General features: G+C 41.3%; 1 long non-coding RNA gene and 1 other non-coding gene across 2 annotated transcripts in view; both read left to right on the top strand.

Annotated features, from left to right (window-relative positions):
* Positions 1-26184, top strand: part of LOC133363721 (uncharacterized) — a 729805-nt gene that overhangs the window by 161240 nt on the left and 542381 nt on the right. The gene's annotated exons all lie outside the window — the stretch shown is intronic.
* Positions 9137-9255, top strand: LOC133364718 (5S ribosomal RNA). Its single transcript, XR_009758016.1, has one exon. It is a non-coding gene; the product is annotated as a 5S ribosomal RNA (ribosomal RNA).

The raw sequence follows: 26184 nt of genomic DNA on the forward strand, positions 1-26184 counted from the left end.
CTGGAACACTGGTATAGAAAGGGCCCACATATTTCATATGGTACAACCCTGATCACAGTGACATAGAGTCTGTCTTGGGTGAGCACATATCAAAAGCATTTTTGACTTTTGACTCACAAGTGGATGTGGCTAATTTTACTTCTTTTTATTGTTCTTTGGGCAGGGGATCAGGACAGTAAAAAAAACTTTTGAAACCAAATAATCACAGTGGGGGACTTGAGGAAGTGAGCAGTAAAATCACACATACACACAATGAGTTTTTTTTAAAAGGCCTTTGGGGGGGTGGAAGATTGGGGAGCCACAGAAACTTTCAGCATCACAGTGTGGTGCCACTGAGAGCAGTCAGTAAAAAGCCACACACACCCAAAAATATTTTAGGGGTGTATGCAACCTGTGTGCAGCAGGTTAGCCATCACTGTTTGAGAGGGATGTGCTTGTTGCCATAGTTCTAATGAGCCCCCAGCATTCACACACTGCTACAAATTTAAGTTGAAGAAGTCTCTGCCTTTTTATATTTATAGTAGTGTGTTCCTGAAGCTGCGCAATAACCTTTAATCCTAATTTCTGACACAGGTAAAGACTGGGTTGCAAACAAGCAGGAATGATTTTTAAACTTCCTGTTTTAATAAACAAAAAGTGTTCCTATCATCCAGGAGCCTCCAGTGCAGCATGGAATCCCAAAATATTTGGCTCTTCATGATAGGATGAAGGAGATGGGGCATAAATATGCTGGATTAAAACACTGGATTGATTATGGATTTCCTAAACTGAAGAAGGGATTTTCTTAGTGTATTCTCCATACATCTTCCCACTGTCAACTTGACAAATATTTACGTTATTAATTGACACTCTTCCTGAAGAACAAAAGCAAACACGTTTTTCATCTTCCTGCTTCCTTGAGTGCAAGTGCCCCACTTTCACGGAGTGTACGGCAGAAAACATGAGAGTTTTCGGCTGCAATTCTATATCCTGTGGGAGTAAGCCCATCGAATCAGAAACACCCTGACCTAATGTCTAGCATGATTGGAAAACATAAACCTGACATTTTAAACATGGACAGTTGCTGTCAGATTAGCGGCCATCCACCACCAGTGCTAGCCTATTTCCACCACTGACCCCTACTCCGCTGTGCCACAATTCACATGCACCTGTGGTGCTGAATGCTCCTCTATAAGGGTAGGCAGAGATGAACAGTGCAAACTGTGCTTATCTACACACCTACAACAGTGCCATCTTCTGCACTTCTGGACTAAGCTCTCTTATTCCTTTTAATAGTGCAGTGATACTGAACTGGTAAAAATCTTTTGTGTAAATTATGTATTGGTACACCCTAACTTCCTAGTGATGCAGTCCCACACACAACATCAGGATTGCACTAATTATCTTATTAAAGACATGGTTCTGGTCTTCTGTAAGCAAAATAGTAGACATCTTTATAAGTACTAAACTCGATGAGCTACACTGCACTCTACATTGGCATCTATCAGTATCTGTCTTATATGCTCCTGCAACTTCCAGCCTTTCACAAGCTCTGTTTTCCTAAAGGTACAATAAATGGTGCAAGCTTGCTTTGTTCATACAGAGAAAACATCAAACAAAGCAACTTCAGCGACTGCCATTATAGCTCTCCGAATTGTCACATTTGTTTCAAGACAAGACCCCTAGCATTGTTCAGTCATTCAGTGCTTATAAGTACCAAATGTGTGAAGGGACTTAAGGGAGGTGTGGACAACTTTGGCCCTCCTTGTGTCGCTGAACTACAACTTCCACCATTGGCAATTATTGCTTGGGCTAATGGAAGTTGTAGTTCAGCAACATCTGGAAGGCCAAATGTTCCCCAAGCCTAGAAGAACATTGATAGCTAGCCTCATCCCTTAGATGCCAATGCACTTATCACATCCGCACTACACACAAGATTAACATAAATCTGAAAGGGGCCTACAGTAGGGTTGCCAGGTCAGAAGCATTGCAAACCCTGAGATTTCAGGGACAGGCCCTAGTGATGTCATGCGTCAAGCCCTAATGATGTCATTAAACAAGATATGTTAAGAATAAACCAAAGTCGCTTGGAGCATACCACTCAAAACAAAAAAAATCTCTGATTGGAAATTAAAATAGAAATCTTAGCTGAATGAGGGTGTTCCCAGGTCCAGCTGAAGTGATGGGATCACTCCTTCTCACCTGCTTGGGGAGCCTGGGTAGGGGACATTTCATCTACCCTCCTTGTTTCTGGCAAGAATTATTTAAGTGCCCTCAGGCCAGGTCAGGCACCAGAAGATCATTGTAGGAAGAAAGGAGCCTAATGTTGTGGAGATGTTAGATGGGAGCACTCAGGAGTAAAGAGGGATGCCCCTGAAGGCTGCAGTTATAAACACACTTACTAAGGAACTAAGCCCCACAGAACTCAACAGGAATTACTTCTGAGTAGATATGGTTAGGATTGTGCTGTTGGTAAGGCTTGACTAGGGATCCTCTGCAAAAATATCCATATCAAAGGAGACTTGGCAACTCCCTGCCTGGAATGCCCTGCCTCTGCCTTTCAACGTGGCTGTTCTAAACATCTTTACAGACTTGACCCTCCACTTCAGAAAGAGGTCTGAGAAATGAGTAAGAATTAAGAAAATTCTCTACTCTTTTCTGCCTAATCCATGGACTGCTATAAACTCACTTTGACAGCCAACCCAGTTCCAGTGAGTAATAACTGACAGAGAGAACACACATGGTTTGATCTACCTTCATGGGCAGTAGCTTGGGAACAACAACAACTGAAGCCACACTTCACAGTATGTGAATTCTCTTTTACCACTACTGGGCAAGAAACCAACTGTCATAAAAACAAGGTGCATCATCAGTAGGTTTAAGGGGGTTGAGCTTAGTGCATGGAACCACGGTTGTTGCTTCTATGGATGTAAGGGACTGAGGTCAGAGGTAAATGAAATGGAAATAGAAAAAGAAAATATAGTGATGATATGTGCAATACCATACCAACCACAAGATTCCTATGAGTAAGGCAGAAAACTCAGCATCCCACAACCAGTCGAGATTCCTAACCTAAAACCACAACTAAAAAAATCCTGGCAGCCAGTCAGCTTCTTTATGTGTCTTACAAACATTTCCCAACATAACATAAATGTCATCCCACAATAATTGATGTTGAGTTTCAGTGTTTCAAAATAAAATATCAAACAGAACAAAACTATAATGTACCATTTGTAGTTCAGTAATATGAAAGCATTGGTCAGGGGTCTGATTACTTCTGCAAGGCCCTGTATATCGGTATTTACATTGGTGCCCTTCAGACTGATGATCATCCAGTGGGCATGACAAGCATGTGTGATGGCATCTAGTGGATGAGGCTCACCAGGCACATTCTCTGAAAGCTCTTGATATGTTTGATACCCACAAGTACCAAACAATTGAAAAGGGCTCCTGTTGTGCATTGAAATATTTGGTGAATTTGGATGATCTTGCTCAGGAGAATCATATGTAGAGTTGCTACATATCAATCAATCAATCAATCAATCTTTATTTTTACTCCACCCTTTTTCCAAAACTGGAACTCAGGGCGGCTTACAAATAAAAACTACACATAAGTAAAAAACATACAAAAATATACAATTAAAATAGAATTAAACTATTCATAACATTAAAACCATAAAACATACACTTAAAATACTAAGACAATTTAAAACTTTAAGAATAGGACCATAGAACAATACAACAGACCTTATGAGGCTCTATCTTAAACATCTTCTAGTCCAAAAGCCTGTCGGAATAAAAAAGTCTTTGCCTGCTGACGGAAGGATAGCAAGGAAGGGGCCATTCATGCTTCCCTAGGAAGAGAGTTCCAGAACCTGGGTGCAGCCAGTGAGAAGGCCCTATCTCACGTCCCCACCAATCGTGCTGGCAAAGGTGTTGGGACTGAGAGAAGGGCCTCTCCTGAGGATCTCAACACCCGGGCAGGCTCATATGGGGAGATACGGTCTGACAAATAGCCTGGACCTAGGCCGTATAGAGCTTTATAGGTCAAAAACAGCACTTTGAATTGTGACCGGAAACAAACTGGCAGCCAGTGGAGCTGTTGTAACAAGGGGGTTGTATGGTCCCTGTAACCAGCCCCAGTTAGCACTCTGGCTGCAGCTCTTTGTACCAGTTTAAGTTTCCAAACAGTCTTCAAAGGCAGCCCCATGTAGAGCACGTTACAGTAATCTAAACGGGATGTAACTAAAGCATGCATCACTGTAGTCAAATCAGGCATTTATTTATTTATTTATTTATTTATTTTGTTGCATTTATATACCGTCCATAGCAAGTAGCTCTCAGGGCGGTAAACAGAATAGGATAAAATACATACATCATAATAATAAAATCACAAAACATATAAGACACAATGAAAACAAAATACAATTAAACAAAATATAAGATGATAAAAGCATTAGTATTACAAGATTAAAAAGATACAAAGATTAAAATGATTAAAATGCCTGGGAGCATAAGAAGGTCTTTACCTGGCGCCGGAAAGATAATAATGTAGGCGCCAGGCGTACCTCTTCGGGGAGGCTATTCCACAATTTGGGGGCCACCACAGAAAAGGCCCTAGATCTAGTAACCACCCTCCGGGCTTCACGATGGGTTGGTACCCGGAGGAGGGCCTTAGATGCTGAATGAAGTGAGCGGGTAGGTTCATAGCGGGAGAGGCGTTCCACCAGGTATTGTGGTCCCACGCCATGTAAGGCTTTATAGGTCATAACCAGCACCCTGAATCTCGCCCGGAAGCAAATAGGTAGCCAGTGCAGGCGAGCCAGAACAGGAGTTATGTGCGAAGACCGACTGGTCCTAGTCAATAGTCTAGCTGCTGCATTCTGCACTAGCTGAAGCTTCCGAACTGTCTTCAAGGGCAGCCCTATGTAGAGCGCATTACAGTAATCCAATCTCGAAGTTACCAGAGCATGAACAACTGAGGCGAGGTCGTCGCCATCCAGATAGGGGCGTAGTTGGGCTACCAAACGGAGATGGTAAAACGCGTTCCGTGCCACCGAGGCCACTTGAGCCTCAAGAGACAAGGAAGGGTCAAAAAAGACCCCCAGGAACGGGCGCAGCTGGCGCACCAGTCTTAGCTGGGCAAAAGCACTCCTGGCCACTGCAGAGACCTGGGCCTCCAAGTTTAAAGCTGAGTCCAGGAGCACACCCAAGCTGCGAACATGTGTCTTCAGGGGGAGTGTAACCCCATCCAGCACAGGCTGAATCCCTATTCCCTGATTTGCCTTTCGACTAACCAGGAGCACCTCTGTCTTGTCTGGATTTAATTTCAATTTGTTCACCCTCATCCAGTCCATCACTGATGCCAGGCACCGGTTCAGGACCAGGACAGCTTCCTTGGCTTTAGGTGGAAAGGAAAAATAGAGTTGGGTGTCATCCGCATACTGATGACACCGAACCCCAAACCCCCGGACAACCTCACCCAGCGGTTTCATGTAGATGTTAAATAACATGTACATACAGCACAAATGGGTGTTCTTTTCAAAGATTGACATCTCCCCCCCTTTTAAGGACACACAATCTCTTTTCCTGTAATGTATTAACACCAATAGAGGAAGAAAGACCTTTAGAGTTGTGGCACCAACCCTTTGGAAAACACTCCCCTTAAATATTAGATTGGCCCATCTCTGTTCATCTTTTCAGCACCTACTGAAGTCCTTCCTCTTTCAACAAGCCTTTTAAGTAGACTTTATCCCAGTCTGTGCCTGTGTTGGAATTGTTTTAGGGGTTTTTTTAAACAATGTTTTAAAGATTTATTTTTAAAGACGTTTTAAAGGATTTTTGTTTTTAGGATACCTGAAAGACCGTCTTATCCCTTATATACCTAGTGGACCACTGCACTCTGCAGGTGAGGGTCTCATGCAGATACCATCTTATCAGGAGGTCTGTTCTGCACAACATAGGAAACGGACCTTTAGTGTAGTTATACCTATCCTGTGGAATTCCCTACCCGTGAATATTAGACAGGCACCAACTCTGTTATCTTTTTGGCACCTTCCTCTTTCAACAAGCCTTTTAAGTTGAGACCTTATCCCAGTCTGCGTCTGTGTTGGAATTGCTTTTTAATATGTTTTTAAACCTTTTAAAAAAACAATATGTTTTTAACCTTTTGTTTTTAAGATGTCTTCAAAGTCTTTTGAAAAAATGTTTTTAAAGATGTTTTGCTTTAATGTATTTTAAAGTCTCTTTTTATGATGTTTAACAGTGTTTTGTTTGCTGCCCTGGGCTCCTGCTGGAAGAAAGGGCAGGATATAAATCAAATAATAATAAATAAATAAGATGTTTTTAAAATGTTTGTAGTGTTTTTGTTTTCCACCCTGGTGGTTTCTTCTGGGAGGAAGGGTGGGGTATAAATTTTAACAACAAAAACAACAACTTAGATGTATATCCTGCCCTTCCTCCCAGCAGGAGCCCAGTGCGGCAAAATGGAAATGGACTGCCTTCAAGTTGATCCTGACTTATGGCGACCCTATAAATAGGGTTTTCATGGTAAGCAGTATTCAGAGGGGGGTTACCATTGCCTCCCTCTGAGGCTAGTCCTCCCCAGCTGGCTAGGGCCTGCTCAGCTTGCCACAGCTGCACAAACAAAACTAAACACTCTAAAACATTATAAAAACAGACTTTAAAATGTATTACAACAAAACATCCTTAAAAACATATTAAAACAAACCTTCTTTAAAAAATCTTTTTTAAAAAACAAAAGCTTTAAAAACATATTTTTTAAAAAACAAAAGCTTTAAAAAATCTTAAAAAGCAATTCCTACACAGACACAGACTGGGATAAGGTCTCTACTTAAAAGTCTTGTTGAAAGAAGAAGAAGAAGAATTAGGAGGCCACATTTCCAAAATCAGTTCAAAAGACCATTCAGAGGGGAGCAGATATCAGATACCACACCTCTATGAGCAATTTCCTTGCAGGATTAAATGCTTTAGAAGCATCCACAACTGAAGCAATTTAAGCATCCTAAGACTTTATTTTCTACAGGGGATAAAAGCCAAATGAATGTTCTCATTGGTTGGTAGTTAGATTTTTAATTACTTATTCGTCTTGGGATATGATACTGTCATTGGCCCACATAAAGAGGGAATGAACTGACTATCTCCCTTTACTACCCCTTTTCTAGGGTTGAGTGAAAGCACATACACCCTTCCATTTTTGCCAGGGTTATTTTAAATTCTGTTTTTATTAAATTTTGCAAATAGATAACAAGAAAACAACACAAGTCCAGAAAGGCCTAAAACAAAATAAAAAGGAAAAACCAGAAAGGAATGGATGAGAGGACATAACAGAAAAGAGACAAGACCAGAGGCCTATCAAGAATTCCAAATGTCCTGAGATACTGATGGAAGTTGCTGTTGTAACTGATGTGTAGAAATAAAGTCCCACCGAACAATATGAAAAACATCAGGCTTGGCGTGTCCTTGAAGCGAATGTAAACCAAGTGTAATTTTTTTCTAGAAGAACAACAGTCCAGGTGTTCTTATAGCATAATGAAAGGTCTAAATTGACCAACAGTTTCCATTTTTGAGCAATAGATAACCCTACTGCAAACAACAAATATGTTACTAAATTTTTAGAAAATATGTCTCTTGCACTCAGTCAAAACAGGCTGGAGCACCTACGGCCTCCAGATGTTATTGGACTCCAGCTCAATCAGACCCAGCCATCAAGGCCAAGGATAATGGGAGATGTAGTCCAAGAACATTGGGGGGAACCCCTGTACTAAAAGATAGTATCAGGATCAGAAAATAATCCTACCAAACCACACTCAGGGTGGGGACAAATGATTGATGCAAGTACCATCTTGGACCTTAAATATCTGGCATCTCACAATTGTGTTTCAAACTGTCAATTAAAAGTGCAGATTTGAAAAATTAATTGAAAGAAAAATATTGACAACATCATTTCCTGGGGCTTGCTGTTAAAATGTGTCACAGTGGAGGCATTTTGCAGTCAACCATACTTTGAATTCAAGTCTGATTGTAGCCCTATTCAAGCATCCTCCTCACCCCCTCCACCCAGAAAGAGAGTGGGGTAATGTGCACTGCCCCCACATGGACCATCCCATCCCTGGCCAGCCTTGCCCCCCATTGTGTCCATGCACTGGAAGCATGTCTGCAGAGGAGAACCCTGCTAGATGTGCACAGGCTGACCGCATGGGCTGGAACCCTGCACAATCAGGGTTCGACTTCATGAGGACAGTCTACACACTTTTAGTAGACTTCCCCTCTGCAAACACATCCCAGTGCAGCAGGGGATGTGTTGACAGGGATCAATGTGTGTATTCTTGCCCTCTCCACACCATGTTAATCATTTGGAGAAAAGAATGCCTATGCATCTCTGTGTGTGTGTGTGTGTGTGTGTGTGTGTGTGCGTGTGTGTGTGTGCGTGTGTGCGTGCGTGCTTTACATTAGCTTATCCTTTTATTATAGTTCAGAAAACTGGGTAGTACTGTTCATGGCAAATCTTTCTCTGGAGGATATACCTTTATATAACTTGACTCATCTAGTTATGAAACAAAATCAACAGAAGGAATTATGCTTCAAATTATTCCAGTAAACTTGCTCTAACAGCCTCACAGGCTGATACCTCTTTATCTCAGGTAATTGTACTACAGTTATGCAAGTTAAAAAATGACTCCTATAACAATTATTGCTGTCATTCTTTACCAAGGGCCCATCCATATGACTGTATAATTTGCAGTTACAGTTTGTGTCATTAATTCACTGTCGTCCATACGATGTTGCAAGCTAGTATGGATTTTTGCATTCACAAAATAGTAATAGTAATAGTAATAATAGCAATAAATTATTATTATTATTATTATTATTATTATGGTAATGAAAATACATTCTTAGGCACAGAAGTTTTTATAAATGAAGTTTAATGAGGAAAAAGCAGGTGCAAAACCTCTCCCATTTAGAACATTTCCCCTGTCATCCCTGGATTAATTCTAGTCAATATGAAATTACCCTATAAACCAGGGCTGCGAAAACTGTGGCTTTCCAGATGTTGTTGGCTCCAACTCCCACCAGTCCCAGCCAGCATGGACAATTATCAGGGATGATGGGAACTGTAGTCCAATAGCAACTGGAGAGCTACGGCCATACTACCCTGAACACGCCCGATCTCGTCTGATCTCGGAAACTAAGCAGGGTCAGGCCTGGTTAGTACTTCGATGGGAGACCACCTGTGAATACCGGGTGCCATAGGCTTAGAGGAAGGCAATGGTAAACCACCTCTGAATTCCTCTTACCATGAAAACCCTATGAATATATCCAAAAAGGATTCATAGAGTTGCCATAAGTCGTAATGGACTTGAAGGCATATAACATCAACAGCAGCACCTGGAGAACCACAGGTTCCCTACCCCTATGGTAAACAAACTTATCTGCCTGGACTGCATATTGAATCAACTAAATGTCCAAGAGGATGATAAATTTGCAACATAACAATTCATTATTGTAAATAATTATGGCTGTCTTCATTTTAAGAATGTTAGAAATGATGATTGCAGAAAAAGTGGCCTATATTATCTCCAACTGTTCTCTTGATACACTGCTCAGTGAAACATGTATAGAACTATCGAGAAATTATTTCACATATTCTGATAGCCAAACTGGCAATGTCAGAGTTCTAACCAGGAGTGCAAAACTAAGTACTATTAGTAACAGAAAACAACAGCAATAAGTTTAGGATGGGAAGAAAAAAACCAGATCCCTCTTGTGAAGAATAAACATTCAAATAGTAAAGGGGAAAAAAACCAGAGGAAAGGAAGACGTAAGAGTAACAATGTGGGATGAATATGGGCAAATATTGTTATCCATACTTAGAAAGCCAGTGTTGTGTAGCAGCTACAGTGCTGGACAAAGATTGGGGAGATGCAAGTTAAAATTTGCATCCAGCTGTGAAACTAGTGACCTTGGGCTAGGGATGCAAAGTCCTGTCAGTTTCAGTTCTCTTGCTTTCTCATTTTTCCAGTCTTAAATTCAGTTCTCCACATTTTTGCAGCAATTTATGATTTTTAAAAAAAACCCTCATGAAAATTCTCCAGCATTTTAGTGTGAATTTCTTCTAATAAACACATTTTTGTTGGCCGTTTCGACTAATGTACACATTTTTTGCAAGCAGTTTCTCATCATATAATGCATTTTGCATGTTATTTTCACTCATATGTTCATGTTTATGCACACATTCCCCTAATATGCATTTGAGTAAACATTGGTTGGTTGGCGAACGACATCGCAAAATTCAAGTATGTGCAAATTTTGAAGGATGGCTATGTTTCAGTTCTCATATTGTGTTGGAAAGTGCAAATTTGATAGATTCTGTTTGAAATGCAAACTGGATCTAATTTATCATCCATCCCTATCTTAGGCCAATTGCTACTTTTCACACTAACCTACATAAGAACATAAGTAGAGTCTGCTGGATCAGGCCAGTGGCCCATCTAGTCCAGCATTTTGTTCTCACAGTGGCCAACGAGATGCCCATGGGAAGCCCACAAGCAGAACCTGAGGACAAGAGCACTCTCCCTTCCTACAGTTCCCAGCAACTAGTATTCAGAAGCATACATCACATATTGTCACATTGTTGTGACAATAAAAATGTGCAGGGGCAATGGGGAATCTCGTATGCTACAACAAAGACAGGTGTGTTTATTCTTTAAAATTCTGCCCTTGTTGTAATTAAACTAAATATGGTCAAGTGTGAACATTCTCCAGTTCTATAACCCAGCTCAATTAATTAATAACTCTCAATGTTATTCTAGCAACTCCAAAATATGCTTCAGATGCTACTTTGCCAACACATAGATTGATTTCTATGCCAGAAAAGTAATGTGGGGAAGCAGACTTTGTTTACCCTTATCTGCTAACCAGCTTTAAACAAATAACCCTCTCTAGTGTTTTGTATTCAACAGGATATTATTCAACAATTTTTTTATGGTTCCTTCCCCTCCTCTCTCGAGACCTTTACAGATTTGAAGGGTCCTTATAATTGACCATACACACTTTAAATAAAAAATGTAAGTACAGTCACCATCACTAGTTAAAAATGAGCCTTGTGGAAGCAAAAGTGCTGTATTTCAATCTGACAAAGTCTGTTTAGATTTGTGTCAGCATTTCTAGCAGATTTATTCCAAGCCCAGACTTTGCAGTTTAATATATCAGCCTCATCAAGCACAGAAACTTTTGTTTCAGAGACAATTTGTTCTGAAGAATTATGGGTAATGAAAGCCATTGGACTGGAACTTTTATTTATTTATTTGCTTAGTTTCGTGAAATGCTTTATATATTTAGAGAACTGAGAAAAGCCTCCCCTCCCCATTTTCTTTTGCCAAAAAAGGTCCTGTGCATATGTGACAAGGCTAGTTTCTTAACCACAATCCCTTAAGCTTCTGTCACAGCCCTTCCCTGCTGTTGCTCCTTCCCTTCTTGGAGTGAAATCTCCCCTTCAGTGCCATAGCCCAGGGAGCCTCAGGGATATTCTGGGCTGAGGTGCCAGGGCATTTGACACCTATTTTTTTTAATTGTATGGGTTGTATCCATTGGCGTGCAAGAGAAGGCAGCTTGCACAATCAATCTTTCTATTTGCCTCCTCCTCTTTGCAACCCATACACCCCTAAAAAGCCTGTCCATAGGGATAGGGGCTGTCCTAAAGAGTGTGGGCTGTGATCTATGGAGCTGAAGTGGGTAGAATTGCCTGAAACTGGTCAGAGGACTCTTCCGCACCTGGAACAAGGTTTCCACACACAATTCCAGGTGATTCCTCACTCCCACTGTAGCCCCATACAACATGGCTCACACTGTTAAGGAGACACACACCCCGCCCCCATCCCTGGAGAGGCTTTTTGTGTTAGCATTGGATTTGAATGCTGGCAGAAGATAAACTGTTAACAGAATCCCTGTTGATTCTGTTGTTTACCCTGGATATAATCACACAGAAGAACCTGGCTTCAAGAAAACAATAAACTGGCATTTATTAAAGGAAATATATGTTTGATAGGAAAGATCCTTAGTTCTGGCTAACTAAGGCAGAGATGCAACAAGGCATGCTTGTTCCTGCTTCCCAAGAGAAGAGCAATCCAAATAGGTCACCAAGGAAGGAATGGGAAAAGAGGAACAGGAAGTAGGAATTGAAGTCAGAAACTCTAAGAGTATCAGTCTGGCACTGGAAGAAAGATTAACATAGGTTAGAAGGGAAAGGACAGTCTAGAAGCATGGAGGTTACTCTTTCCCATGCAGGAACATCAGCTTTCAGTGCAAGCTAAGGCACCCCAACATTTGCAACATTTGGTGAGAGTGCATGGGATTTGAAAGAGGCGGTAGTGAGACCACTCCTGAAGAAACGTTCCCTGGACCCAGATAATTTGAACAACTATAGACCGGTGGCGAATGTTCCATTCCTGGGCAAGGTCTTAGAACGTGTGGTTGCCGGCCAGCTCCAGGTGCTCTTGGATGAAACCGATTATCTTGATCCATTTCAATCCGGTTTTAGGCCCGGTTTCGGCACTGAAACAGCCTTGGTCACCCTGTATGATGACCTATGTCGGGAGAGGGACAGGGGGAGTGTAACTCTGTTGATTCTCCTTGATCTCTCAGCTGCTTTTGATACCATCGACCATGGTATCCTTCTGGGGAGACTCATGGAGTCGGGAGTTGGAGGTACTGCTTGGCAGTGGCTCCGCTCTTACTTGGTGGATTGTCTCCAGAAGGTAGGGCTTGGGGAGCACTGCTCGATACCCTGGACTCTCCATTGCGGAGTCCCGCAGGGATCGGTTCTGTGCCCTATGCTTTTTAACATCTACATGAAGCCGCTGGGTGCGGTCATCAGGAGTTTTGGAGTGCGTTGTCACCAGTATGCTGATGACACGCAACTCTATTTCTCCTTTTCATCTTCTTCAGGTGAGGCTGTTAATGTGCTGAACCGTTGCCTGGCCACGATAATGGACTGGATGAGAGCTAACAAACTTAGGCTCAATCCTGACAAGACTGAGACGCTCTTGGTGAATGCCTTCTCGGCCCAGATGGTGGATGTCCAACCTGTTCTGGATGAGGTTACACTCCCCCTGAAGGAACAGGTTCGTAGTCTGGGGGTTCTTTTCAATCCATTCCTGTCCCTCGAGGCTCAGGTAGCCTCGGTGGCACGGAATGCGTTCTATCATCTTTGGATGGTAGCCCAGCTACGCCCCTACTTGGACAGCGACGACCTCGCCTCAGTTGTGCATGCTCTGGTAACCTCTAGATTGGACTACTGCAATGCACTCTACGTGGGGCTGCCTTTGAAGACAGTTCGGAAACTACAGCTAGTGCAAAATGCGGCAGCCAGACTGTTGACGAGGACGAGATGGTCCACACACATAACACCTGTTCTGGCTCGTTTACACTGGCTACCTGTTCATTTCCGGGCCAGATTCAAAGTGCTAGTTTTGACTTATAAAGCCTTACACGGCGCGGGACCACAGTATCTGGCGGAACGCCTCTCCCGATATGAACCTACCTGTTCACTACGTTCAACATCAAAGGCCCTCCTCCAAGTTCTGACCCATAGAGAGGCTCGGAGGGTTGTAACAAGATCTAGGGCCTTTTCAGTGGTGGCCCCCAAATTATGGAACAGTCTCCCCGACGAGGTACGCCTGGCGCCTACACTTCTATCTTTCCGGCGCCAGGTCAAAACCTTTTTATTTTCCCAGGCATTTTAATATATTTTATTAGCTTTTAATATGTACCAGACTGTTTAATATGTTTGCCTTTTAGTGTTTTTTATGTGATTTTATTGTATTTTACTTACTGTTGTGCACCGCCCAGAGAGCCTTCTGGCTGTGGGCAGTATAAAAATTGAATAAAATAAAATAAATAAAAGGTGGAAGAAAAAATGTGTGTGCTTCCTTCCACACATCATCCATTGGATACAACCTTATAAAGTTAAATTTATTTTTATTAAAACTTTACAAACTACATAATGTTAAACATATTAAGCTGCCTTTATTTAGTTCCAGTTGTTCTGCAATAATTCCCTGTTCCATTAGGCCTCTTCAACACAAAATGATTAACTATGGGTCTCCATGCCTCCTCTTTAACTGCATTTAAAAGATGTGTCAACACTAACATTAACCATGGATAAGGCTAACCAGATGTCTGCTTAACTAGGGTTCGCTAACCTGATTCAAACCCTGGTTAAGCCATGAATGGACAACCCTATAGTTGCAAGGTAGCCCTTAACCATGACTAAGGTAGGTGGTCCTTCATAGATGCTGTCCCTGAAACCTGCATGTACATTAGGTTCTTCAAAAGAGGGCCTTCTGTGAGTTCTCCTGCCTTTTCAGGATCTCTTTTCAGTGGTGGCTCACCATTTATTTATTTATATCATTTACTACAATCCTCAAAGGAGGGGGCTTGGAGTTCCTTGCCTGACTCATCAATGTCAGTGGCACTTCTGGCTGTGTCGTCATCCCTGGAAGCACTCTTCACCCCCATATCAGATCCAGGAGCTTGGTGACAATGTCTAGGCCAAGAGGAAAGGGCAGCTCCGACCACACAGGTCTTTCTTTCCACAGTTTAGTTGATGGTAGCTAGTATCCTCACAGAGGGAGATTGATGGAGTTAACCTTCTCTTTCACCTGGAATGCTTTCCCCAAAGAGGTTTACCTGGTGCCAACCTTGTTGTGTCTTTTCTGCACTGGGCAAAGCCCTTTTACTTTTCCAAACTTCTTATATGTTTAGATTTAATCTTGCCTGATCATTCTTGAGATCTTAGTCTGTTATATCATTTATTTATATTCTCTTTTTTAAATGGCTTTCTTATTTTTTTTTAATGTAAACTGCTCCTGGAACACGATTGAACAGTGCTATGAAAATGTCTATAATAAATATTTGTTTGGGGAAGGGGAGACAGGGAAAGAAAACACAATCTTTCTGGCTGTTCTCAGTTTTTAAAAACTGTGGTTAAGAGACTGGCCCAGTTGCTTCTGTATCAGCCCATCTAGTGCAACCAAATTTTCATATGCCATGTGGCTTTATAAAATCTTCTAGATATGACAATGCCAAATCTGGTGACAGATTTAATATGATTACACCAAACATATCTGGGTGGTCTCCAGATGAAACTGACAAGTCCCTCAGTAAGATCTAAAACATCTTTGTAGAGTTAATTATGAATAGCAGTAATTCAGAAATTTAATTCTTCAGCGCATCTGTTGCACAGACGACATGTTCCCTGCCAAAGCGTCACACATATAAAGATGGGGGGGGGAGCAGACCCAACACTGGATGAAGAAGAAGAATCACACAGATGCTTAAATTTTACTGGACTCTTCTGGAAATTCTTTGGCAAGTTATATCTCAATAAATCAGCAATGTGCATTTTAAAATTTAAAAAAACCTGCACTATGGAGATGCAGTAATTGGTACAGGGCAAGGCAGGAAATTTAGCAACCTGAACCTCTGAATATTTTTGTAAAAAAGAAAAAAAAAGTCTGGTCTATAGATGGAGTGGCAACAATGTTGATGAGAGAGAATGGATTGTACCACTTCAGACTTCTGGTAAGGGAAGTAGTTTATGCTCCTACATTAAAATTTCTCTACATATAGGGAGATGGCTTTTATCCTTAACAACCATCCCGTGCCCGAAGAAGTCTGGCCTTGACCTTTCTTAGGGATCAATGGAAAATGTTTGAATTTCATGTAATCAATGCTTATCTCATCATAATCATGCTTGGAGTGGTTTGCATTTGCTTACGTTATAAAGAGGAAGTAGGCAAACTGCATGACTGAGAAATAATAATAATAATAATAATAAAATTTTATTTCTAGGCCGCCTATCTGGCCGAATTAACAGCCACTCTAGGCGGCGTACATAGACTAAAATATAACATAGAGTAAAATATAACATAGAGTAAAATATAACATATAATACAAAACAAAACCCCAGTAGTCTATAGACATCCCGAGCAGCAGGTTCACGCACACATACACACACACGGTCTCTGGCCCCTTCAGCAGTTGCTGCTTTTGTAGCTGGAGAGAGACAGGGCCCCGCCCTTCCAGGCCAGGTGGAAATCAGCCAGAAATGCAGGGAGCAGGTCTTGCAGAAACTCACACAGGTAGAAAGACTGTGTGCCCAGAAAGCAGAAGTAGTTAGAGAAAGATTTGCAATAGTGGAGCATTTTATAGTAAGAAGAGGAGTCATTAGGTTATGCTGGAAACGTGATTGTGCCTTGTGACTTGTACCCTAACCTGTATATGAAGACCCCACCTAAATGCTTCCTTATATGACAATCTCGATGCTTGCATGCCATGCCTATATAGCGGTGTGTAACTATGCCTCAGGTAGAGAGAGACTTTCCTTTTCATGTTCAGGTAACTGGCATTGGACTCTCTCTCCTGATGGCCATCAGTATTTTCTTTTATTGCAATAAATATCTGTCCAATTGACAATTTCTCCTAAATTCAGTGTGAAGAGTTTTCTTTCGACACCCTCAAAGAATGAAAATTAGAATTCAAGGTGAAATAATTCACTAGCCACAACCATTTAAGAGACTAATGGGGCAGGTGAAAGGTGACATTATATATTTAGCTTATGAATCAGGGATGAAGTGGTATTATTTACCCAAATTTGTATATTCTGGTGGGACTAAATAAGAAAAAGGTCCAGGACATTTACAGATGGGTAAGATGAAAATGCATGAGCCAAGATAACAAGTCAAGCTGGGTCAGTGAAGCAGAGCCCTAGATCATAAGTAACTAGGAAGAATAGCAAATACTCTGTCCTAGAACTGAGCAACATTTTTGCAAAAACGCCCAACAAAAAACCATGTATATTTGATCAGAGAGCTCTTTTAGATATTTTCTTCTCTATTAAACTAAGGAAATGCAGATTGTAGGCAGGAAGAAAAATCCAAAAGATTTCTCACTAACAGCCTGACACTATGACTTGCTGCTGCTGCAGCACCAGCTATCTGGATGATACTAAGCCTCTGTCCTACAAAATATGCCATGCTATTTCAAACATCAAATGACTAAAGTGTACATTCCATCCTGCGAGGGTGAATAAAACCAAGATGGGAAGTCTCTACCATGGGAGAGCGGCGCATTTTGCAAACCACAGTGCCACAAAAATGTTCATGGCATTAGGGATATCATGCAATATCAAACTTGGAGCTCTTACAAAAAGGAAGCCTTTGTTCCTGTGTTACTCTGCTGCCCCGCACAAAAGAACGGAGAGGTGGCACAAGCACTGTAGCTTCCTTTTCCATATAAGGAAAACAGTGGAACTACATGTCCTGTCATCCTCATTGGGAAAATGATGCTAGACATGCCATTTTCTACCAAGACAATTTGGGTCAGGCACTGGTATGCTTGTGTGTTCCTACATGGTCTGGTGGCTATATTCAGTGGTGTGCATGAGAAAGTGTACTTGGACTCCACTATGCATCTCTTTCAGTTCTCCAGATATTGTTGGTGCCATCTTCCACAGGCAGCTTATTGTATTGCTGAATTGTTCTTAGAGAGAAGAGTTCCCTAATGCTTAACACCAGTCTCTGTTCTGATAGTTGAAACCCTTTGTTTTCTTGTTCTGTCCTCAGTGGATAGGATGAGCAGCTGTGGCACCTTTCTCTGCCTATTAAATATTTAAAAACTGTCAGCAATTTTTCTTCTCTACCACCATTTTTTCCTCCAGGCTAAAAATGCCCAGTTTTGCAATCTGGAGCCAACAATATTCCAGCCAATTGGTTTAACATAATTCTGGCTTGGTGAAATAAATGTTCAGTGTTTAGTCTGAAATCCACTGGAGTCTTACCCCCATATGGATGATCACATATGATTATTTGGGAGAGGAGGAATCAGACTGACAACAGATACTGATTTAGAGGTCAATATTCAACCTTCAAAGCAATAGCCTGTGTTAAAATATCACTTCAAACATTGGATGTCATCTGTATAGCCAGGGCAAAGCAGTAGCTTTTGGGTACAATGTGTTAAAGATTAATGGTTTGGGTTTGGTTTGGTTTGTTACATTTACATTCCAATCTTCCGCCAAGCAGCTCAGGGTAGAATACATGGTTCTGTTCCTTTTCCTCATTTATCCCCACAACGATTCTCTGAGGTAGGTTTGACTAAGAAAGAGTGACTGGCTGAACGACACCCAGTGAATTTACAGAGTGGAGAACTGAACTTTCTTTTGTCCTACATAAGAACATAAGAAGAGCCTGCTGGATCAGACCAGTGGCCCATCTAGTCCAGCATCCTGTTCTCATAGTGGCTAACCAGGTGCCTATGGGAAGCCCACAAGCAGGACCTGAGTGCAAAAGCACTCTCCCCTCCTGCAGCTTCCAGCAACTGGTTTTCAGAAGCATACTGCATCTGACTATAGTGACAGAGAACAGCCAACATGCCTAGTAGTCATTGATAGACTTATCCTCTATGAATTTGTCTAATCCTCTTTTTAAAGCCATCCAAGTTGGTGGCCATCACTGCCTTCTGTGGGAGTGAATTCCAACTATGTGATGATTAGTTAACACCAATTTTCTAACCCAGAAATAAGGAATCAATACCTTTCTATATGTTGTTGGACTACAACTCCCATCATCCCTAACCACTGGCTATGCTGGCTGGGACAGATGGGAATTTGGAGTCCAACAACATTGGGAGGGCCACAGGTTTTCCACTTCTAATTTAACCACCTCATCCAGAAGTAAAAGTATTGAGCATCACCTAATAGCAGGGCCTTATGGAATTATTGCAATGGGGCTTGAGAATATATTTAGTAGAAAGAACGGAGACTTGCAATCTGGTTTCTGTAATGAATTGAATCTGCAGCAGTAATATTATATTTCTTCAGGAGCTGTACAGCACTTTGCCTAATGGCTCCTACTCCTTTGCTTCTGGCAGCCATCAGAAACACAATTCAGAATTTATTCCTAAGCACAGGCAACAGTTGCACACCAAAAATAATAAGTTTTCTTTATGAGTTGCAGTCAAGGGGCGAAATAAGACACAGAGACATCAGCTTGGGTTGAACAAGGGCCACTTTATTAAATTACAGCAAACAAAACCCAATTTAAAGTGACCTGCAGAGGGAAACCTAGGTGCGGGAACTGTCTATAAGCAAGTAGCTTGCCACACAGCTCTTGGGCGACCAGCCCCTGCTGGGGCAAGGGCAAGCCCATCTGCTTACCCTTTACTCTGGCCACACCTTGTACGTGAGTAGGGGGGCCTTCCCATGTCATCCTCACCCGGGGCCGTATAACCCCTGGGTAGATGAGATAAGTTGGCCCCAGAAGCAGCCCATATCCTGCCCTCGAGCCGTAAAGCCCAGACAGACAGGCCTCCGGAACCGCCAATCATCTCCAAAGGTGCCTAAGGGCGCCACCTAGCTGTCCTTACCTATTTCCCTTCCCGCACCTTCCCACACCAGTGCAAGATGCATAGCCCGGTAGGGCATTGACCTGTCTAATACATTCAAGTTAGCCAAATAAGCCAAAACCACCTATTAAACACAACGCTCCCTAACCCAATTCCATCCCACTCCCATGGTGTGGAGCAGGCAAAAAACCTGCCCGCCAATGAGGGTGGGCAGGATAAAAATTCCTACTCAGCCCCGAAGCAACCCCTAGGCACACCATAAAAGAGGGCGGGCGGGGTGGGCATCACACTGGCAAAGAGGAAGGTAGGAGGGGCGGCTGGACTTAAATAAGCCCCAAAGCCCCACTCCTCCACACTGCACATTGCACGCACACAATAGGTGCGATGTGCGATGTTGCCCCAAACAAAGATGGAGGCGGCAGCTTCGCCCCATCTGCAACCATTCCCCACTCGTCAGCTGCGCGGCGAGCGGGGCATCATTTGTGTGTAATTTTTCAGAACAGACAAGTTCAAATCAATTGAAGGAGAATACCTGGAAATCACAGACAAAAAGAAAAAGAACAGAAACTGTTGATCTGCCATTTACTGATGTATTAGCCAGTTACCCTGTTGGGATTAAAATCGAGTTTTGAGGCTACCTTTAGGGAAAATAATTTTGCAGCTACCTGATTTATTTATTTATTTATTTATTTATTTATTTATTTATTATTTCAATTTATATACCGCCCTTAGCGAAATAGCTCTCAGGGCGGTGAACAAACAAAATAAAATACAATATATCATAATAAAAATACAAAACATATACAAACAAACAACGAAAAGCACAGCAAAAACAAAATAAATACTACAAAAATTAAAATACAGATTAAAAGATTTAAAAAGTTAAGAAGATTAAAATGCCTGGGAGCATAAAAAGGTCTTTACCTGGCGCCGAAAAGATGGAAGTGTAGGCGCCAGGCGTACCTCTTCGGGGAGGCTGTTCCACAACTCAGGGGCCACCACAGAAAAGGCCCTAGATCTCGTAACCACCCTCCGGGCTTCCCGATGGGTTGGTACCCGGAGGAGGGCCTTAGATTCTGAACGAAGTGAACGGGTAGGTTCATAGCGAGAGAGGCATTCCACAAGGTATTGAGGTCCCACGCCGTGTAAGGCTTTATAGGTCAAAACCAGCACCTTGAATCTCACCCGGAAGCAAATAGGAAGCCAGTGCAGATGCGCCAGGGGTTTCCTTCTTTAAAATAAACCTTTCTTGCAGATGAAGAAAGTTCTGTTAAACTGTTCCCTGGGAGGTGTTGGACAGCTAATGCAGGCTATTCCAAACAACTAACAAACTCTCCGTAAAATGTAGGCATTTTTCCCCCCTGGTGTGATTCAATGCATTACTCTTTTTATTTCTCAACTTGTTACTCATGAATATTGTGTCAGCTTCAGTTTGTGAGCTGTATTTTATCATGCACATCGTTCCACAGTAAATCTCAGCCTTGTGCTAGAGTGAAGGAATGAGCATGACTCTCTAAATTATTCTCTGTTGATAGGTATAAAACAAATACAGCTCTGTAAATTGAGATCACAGAATCACAGAGTTGGAAGGAGCCTATAAGGCCATCGAGTCCAACCCCCTACTGAATGCAGAAATCAAATCAGAAAAAGACGATTCCCCCATCCCATTTCTCCTTGCCACCCTCAGGCTGCTCAAGCTTCTTCATGGCTGCAATTCCCATAACATAAGCTACTACTAACTGCATTTACACAATTAACATTGCCTTTAAGTTGCCTCTGCATGGACTGGCAGGGACTTTCCAGGTTTTCAGACAGGAACCTTTCCCAGCCTGACCTGGAGATTTCAGGGACTGAACCTGGGATCTTTTGCATGCAAAGCAGGTGCTCTACCACAGAGTTATGGCCCTCCTTCAGCTACTTTCCCTTTGCACATCTGGGCAATGCCTTGGTTGCAGCAATTAAAACGAAACTTCACTCAGGCATAGTCAGAGTAAGAGTGCAGCAGTTAATTCTCCTGAACCTCTCAACAGACCTCAATACCCTTGTCCACATTTGCACCACTTAGCAGGCCTGAATTGGAGATATTGCATTGCAGCAGATCCCATTGCTGCCTGAAAAGGATAAAGGTAGAAGCACTGGGGGAGAACCATCCCATTTCTTTGGGAACTGTTCTGCGGAGTACCAAATAGTTTGACTTTGTCCCCCATGCTGTTTAATATCTCTGAAAAGCCAGAAGTTTTCTTAGAGGTTAGATGTTATCCAGTAGGATAAATGACAATAACCCACTCTTCTCTGCTCCCAGAACGACAGTAAGTTCCTGAACAAGTGTCTGTTGGTACTAATGAAATGAAAGAGCAAAGACTGAAGCCCAATCCAGAGAAGAGGTTTTCATGGTGTTCCAGGAGTAGGTGGACAGCCAAACCTCAAATTATTTTATTATAATTTCGTATGTTGCACCTTGGTATTTGTTTATGAAAGTGTGCGTTATAAATACTTCAATAAATAAATAAAAACAGTGCCCTTGCCTGAAGCACAAGAATCTGGTCATCATTTGTGACTTACCTAAACAAGCTCGCATGTGTCAACTGGTTTCAAATGTTCTTAGCAGATCCTAGCCACAGATAATGTGTATTGCACCTGTTATTTGGATTGGTTTCCAGTTTGCTGTAAGACCCAGTTTCAAAGTAAAGCTTTTGAATGATAAAGCCTTCAGTTGTGGGTGCAGGGAAAGGTTAGACATACATCTTCACACACCACTTCTCCCCAACAACCGACATATTCCAAATGCACCCATCCCACTTAGGATATTTCCTAGACAAGTAAGGAAAAGTTAAGAATACTTTCCCCTACCAGTGTCATTTCTTACCCATAGATGCATCTGCCTTCAACACAGGTGATAAAAGATATGTGGGTTTTGCACAATTTCCTTTCTAGAAGTCGCTTCAATGTAGGGCATTTCATCTAGTGAGAGAAGTGTCCTTTACCTGACCTTCCATCAGAATATGTTTTGTTTTAATGCTTTTCATGCCTGCCATTGCTACATTTAAATCTAAGTTCTGATTGCTTTAATTAGCAATTTATGTACAATGGATCCCATGTTGATTATGTCATTAATGCTTCCAATGGTAATGAGTCCACTTGGGCATAGTTCACCATCCTCTACACAGAGAGTTGAAACCACAGGAGCTGCTAACAATATGAGGTTCTGGCATGTAGAGAGCTAAAACAATATGGAAAATCAATATGTTCAGTGGATCCAGTGGTATAGTTGTCCAGGGTCTCAGGGGGTCTTAGACCTCTAACTTTTTTGGGAGCAGGGTCCCTATATCTCCAGTATCCTATGAGCCAATCAACATGAGAGTATGTTAGCCACTGAGAAGAGTCTTGTAACATGCTTCCTTATCCTTTCCTGCTGATTGGAGCCAATCAGAGTGAAAGGAGGTGATTCAGCCACCGAGAAGACTCTTTTCTGTAGCTAACACTCTCCTCTTTCATGCTTATTGGTTCCTAGGGATGTCTGTTGTTGTGGGATAAGGCATTATCTTGTTCTCAGCCCAGAAGCAAAAAAAGAGGGAGGGGCATGGCTGTGACTATCATGAAGCCATCCCGCACTTCTGAATTTGCCACTACACTACTAAGTGGATCAACGAATGACAGACCCTGTGAAGAGCAGCCGTGGGAGTTGTAGTCCAGCAATATCTAGAGCTACAATTGTAGAGTCATCATCATCTATGTAGCACAGTTAATTCACCCTATTCCTGGTCTGTGTCACCTTCACATCTTGACACCCTAGGCTCTTTTGGAGGAAATGGGATATAATGTAAATAAATAAATAAATAAGTCCATTCATTATTCTATTCTGTCCGATTTCTACGTTAACGTCCAGATTTATTTTTTTTTAAATCTGCATCAGTTTGCATTTAAATGCATATAGAGTCTTGTGGTACCTTAAAACAAATAAATGCATTATGGCATAGGTTGTTTTTACTGCAAGAGAGTAAAATGGCTACCCCTCTGGAAAATATTTAAATATGTATTCTCTCTTTTTAAAAAATACACACTTCTAAATTTATCTTTACTCAAAACAATCATTTATAAATACATTTTCTCTCAAGATATGCATTTATAAACACATTTGAGCCAAGAACTGCACTGGAGCATTCAGTAAGTGTGAAAGCCATTGGATAATTTAAATTCCTACTTGCACATTAGTCCAGAATGTGTAGATCAGGCCATTTCATACCAAAATGCACAAAGGACAGAAACAAAAGTAGATGGAAGAAGAAGTGTAACTCTTACCTTGGAATTAGTCTGGCATCAGTCTTTAGAGTGAATTGCAATATATTTATTACTACTTGTACTAATAACAATTATTTTGTTTTATAAAATGGTGTTTTCTGCACTGTGGTTATGCTTTCTATAACATGATGGTTAATTAAGTAACTAATGAAATTTGCTCTTCTGTGTGTGTGGGAGGGAGGAGTTATAACCACATTTGCAAAGGTAGTTTTATGCAAATATGTTAAAAGCTCTTGCCTTCATGCAAACCAGTAATAAATTGGGTTGACCTCTGGATTAACATTACCCAAACTCATTATTTGTTCTATTCACAAGTAATTTACAACCATGACAACCTGGAATGACGTGTCAAATGTAAGTAGAATATCTTGCGTACAGCATACAAATATCAATTAACTAAGGTTTTTCCCCCCTTGAAATTCAATTAGGCTAATGCAAATTGTCCTATTTAAAGAGTTCAAAATATCGTCATGAACTATACTTGTGCTCATTTTTCTGAAGTCTAATAAAGCACCTTCTACCATTTATATTTGTGATTCAAGAGATGCTGATGATACTTTTATATAAAGTGTCACTTAATACTACAAAACAGAAGTGTTGTCCAGCGTATTTATCTTTGAAAGTATTAGCTAAAGGGTCTCTAAGCAATTGTAATCACCCTTAGCTGCCCAGTAATCATAAGAAAAATCTGAGGTTTTTTCTAATATATCTTCCTTGTCTAAATGCAAGCAAAGGAGGAAAACCTAGACCGTGTGTCAATGGTCTTGAAGAGCCTGTTTCTGGTAGGGATGGGAAAACAAAACACAGATAGCAATAGAACTGAATAAAGATGCTTAGTGTGAATCTGTAATTAATGAAAGTCAGCACATAACATTCAACAGGCTTATCCATTTTGATTTCTAATTATCTTGTCTGGCAGGTTCCTTGCAATGCTCTTTGTGCTCCTGGTTTGTACATAAAAACAGAGAGTTAGCTTAATGAATCCATCTGTGGTGATAACTGGGTGCCATTTGAAACTTGGTCAATATGATATACAGTGATCCACTTAACATTTTACTTAAATTTAAGCCAACCTATTATGGGAGCCAGCTTCTGAAGCAGAAAGCCTCCTGTATTCATGGAGGTTTCCCATGTGTTTTAGAACCCTAGAAAATCAGTACAGAGGTTTCCGGCTTCCACCTTCACCTTCCATTAGTTCAGTGTGTGACAGAAGGGGTGACGGGGGAGCTGCTATGTTCATCCCCACTGACACTCACATGTTTACTGAACTCTTAACCGTAATGCCTAAAGAGGGCTAATGTGAAGCATATTAAACTGAGGTCTGAAAAAAAGGAATCTGACCCATCAGTTGATAGCTGTCAGGGGGTTTTGTCGTTGTTTCTTACCTAGAATCACTAATCTCCCTGGGCAAGGAGTTTTATATTCCCACTACCAATTTATACATGTGTGCTTTGAAATGAAGCTATTGTACACAATCTTTTATCTGACTATTCTACAATAATTCCTGAGCTGTGAATCTATTTAAAGCCACAATCCTTTAAGAACCCATTTAAGTACTTATATCCATTTATCACTTCTTCTATGTTATACTGACCTGCGGCTAGGACATCAGCACAGCATGGAAGTTCTCTCAAGCAAAGACCTGTACTTGACTTCTGAAGTGCATATGTATTTTATTTAAAAAAAGAAAAAGTCCCTGACAGAAGCCTTTTGAAACAGCAAAAGTGTGATATTTTTGTGATGGTTCAGTATAACAAATATTTAACCATTCAGTATGCCCCTTCTCTCTCACACACACACATACACACATCCTCAGACTATGTCTGTATCGAGATACATATGGAAAAATACATGAATATACTGACAGTATGGATTTTGCAGGAGTGAATCACAAACTTAGTCTCCCATTCCCCTGAGAAATGTTGATTGCTTTAGAGAAATTCTTCCTTGTTCTCCACCCTCTCCAAAACTCTATGATCTTTCTTAACTTCCAGATTTTGTTTTGGATAAAATTCAGAGGGCGGGGGACTCTAGGCCAGTTATTCTTCATATATATATATACTTCTATGCAGTGCTTTTTTTGCTTTGTTTTGTAGTAATTAGGTACTGGTACTCATACAGTACCTTGATAAAAGTGCTGTGAGTGCTAGTACAAAATGGCTGCCATGGGCAGAAAATAAAGAAGTGGCATACTCTGTATTAATGAGCTCCTTCACAAAAAAAAGCACTACTTCTATGAGGCTCCCTTGGGACTTATATTTCATGGTTTTGCCACAATTTCTTTATGACTCCTTTTAAAAATTTGTAAGAAAACAAATATATTTACAAGTGGAGTACTTCCCCAATAATCTACACATTTTAGACAGGTAACAAAACAGAAACCTGAAGAGAAAAATAAGGAATAAAGTATATGGAAGTCTATGATAGCCAGCATGAAGCCCTTTAGATGTTGTTGGACTACAGTTCCCATCATCCCTGACC

Source organism: Rhineura floridana, chromosome 9 (genome assembly GCF_030035675.1).
Source record: "Rhineura floridana isolate rRhiFlo1 chromosome 9, rRhiFlo1.hap2, whole genome shotgun sequence".
Lineage (NCBI taxonomy): Eukaryota > Metazoa > Chordata > Lepidosauria > Squamata > Rhineuridae > Rhineura > Rhineura floridana.